Raw genomic sequence first — 2,089 nt, 5'->3', positions numbered from 1 at the left:
AAAAAAAAAAAAAGAAAAAAAAGGAGAATGATCTTTATACTGGAAGGAGTGTATTATCAAAGTGGGAAAGTAGGGCTATTTTACCTGAGCTCAAGTCCACAGTTCAGATAAATTACCTTTTAAGATAAAGAAAAGATACGAAGACCATGAAGCACCTCATTCCTATTCTCAAATATCTGAGAGATTGCTTTGTGCAGGAAGGACTAGATTTCTTTTCATAACTTCAGGAGCAAGTCAGAATCAAATGGAGGGATTTATGGAGAAAAATATTTCAACTCACTCTCACAAATAGGTGCCTCCTTGTCCCATGTGACATTATTGCCCGAGAGGACACAAACAGTAGATGGGGAACCAATGAGTCGATACCTAAAGCAAAGAATGAAACATGATTATACTCCACACGTATTAATATTTCCCATTTAAATCACCATTTAGAAAATAATAGCAAGTAGACATTAAAAATTACTGGACAGATTGCAACATGGCAGACCTTGGAAGAAAGAAACCCCGTCTCTATCTGCTAAATAGTCTTTTATTTTAAAGGACAAGTTTAAATTTTTACCTCTTCAATTCACCTATATTCCTAGTCCCTCACAACTGAATGAGCTATTTCCCTTATTCATCATGGGACATTCCAAAACCATGATTTTGGTCTTTAAGGAACCTCACAGAGTTATTTTCTCCATGCGTACTTCATCCAGGAGATAAGCTCCTTGACCGGTTGGGAAGATGTCTTATTGAAATACGTAACACTCTCCAGCATATAGCTTAAAGACGGTCAAGCATGGGGTGCTCAAAAAGTATCTGTTGCATGAAGGAAAGAATGATGGCTTTACCATGAAGAATCAGTACATGAGAGCCAGAGGAGACGGCTGAACATCTTCACACTTTAAATATAAAATGAGAAGCAGGACACTCACTCACTTTGCAATAAAACTATTCACAGGAGGCCACACAACTTGGAACATTTCATTATCATTTATTTTTTTATTAGATATCTATAAAGTTACCATGAGAAATGTCACGGAGAATGCTTAGCTAAGATACTCATGTGTTCTAGCATACAGAAGGGCTAAACGTGGTCAAGTAAAAGTTAAGGGGCATAATGCATTGTCGTATAACAATGAGGCAGTTCCTAGAAGAGCGAAGAATGCTTTCTCTTGATTGTGTAAGATATGTGATCAGGGAAGCAACCGTTGGTAGCAGAGACAACTGGTGTCATCCTCAGTATCCACTTTCTTCTCCTTCATTAGTAATGGAACCTTCTATTTTTAACTAGGCCATTGGCCACCTGTAATGAAAGCTTCACTTCCCACCTTCACTTACAGCCAGGTATAGCCACACTGACTTGTGGCCAGAGGAATGTAAGTGGAGTGAGTGTCTTGTGCAACTTTCGTAAGTGTCTTTAAAGGGGTTGGAGTTCCCTTCTTCCACTCTACCTCTTTGCTGGCTGGAGTTTGGACCATGAGATGAGATGGACTCTTGTTTTGAGAAGGTCAGAGTGGCAAAATAGAAGGCACTTGGGTTTCTGTGGATTATGGAGTCACCACATATTTGAACCCTGGACTGCCTATCTTCAGGGTTTTTAACCTAAGACAGAAGTAAACTACTACCTATGTTTAAGATCCTGTTGTGGTTTTCTTCCCTGTCTTTCACTGCTGAATCTAATCCTAACTGACATACCAGCTCTTCCCAAAACAGTGACATGAAGCTGGAGGGAACCACGTGAGGATGGCAATGACAGTGAATGTTTTGGAGACACAGTGAGTCACTTTTATGTTTGGGTAGTGGTTGAATTTTACTTATTGCTAATCTGTTTAGTATTAGCTATGTTGTCAAATCTTTTCAAGTATGCCAGAAAGCCCTTAATCTTAAAAATTGCTGCAAACAAACAAGTTGAGAACCACTAGAATAAAGGAAGAACATGATAATCCTTCCATTATGTGCATTTCCCTCTGCCTGTATCCTATCATACATTTAAAAGTTGCCTTAGGATCCCAGGATCATGGGTGTCCTCTGACTTTTGACCTAATAGAGGTTGTTCTTAATATGCTCACTGTGGCTAAGCTAGAGTGGTAGAGTGAAATAT

At 39.0% G+C, this 2,089-nt stretch overlaps 1 protein-coding gene across 1 annotated transcript in view; it reads right to left on the bottom strand.

Moving 5' to 3' along the window:
- CR1 (complement component (3b/4b) receptor 1 (Knops blood group)) overlaps positions 1-2,089 on the bottom strand; it is a 111,120-nt gene that overhangs the window by 44,669 nt on the left and 64,362 nt on the right. The window lies entirely within an intron of this gene.

Source organism: Propithecus coquereli, unplaced genomic scaffold (genome assembly GCF_000956105.1).
Source record: "Propithecus coquereli isolate 6110/MARCELLA unplaced genomic scaffold, Pcoq_1.0 Scaffold135, whole genome shotgun sequence".
Lineage (NCBI taxonomy): Eukaryota > Metazoa > Chordata > Mammalia > Primates > Indriidae > Propithecus > Propithecus coquereli.
This window is presented reverse-complemented; position numbering and strand designations above follow the sequence as displayed.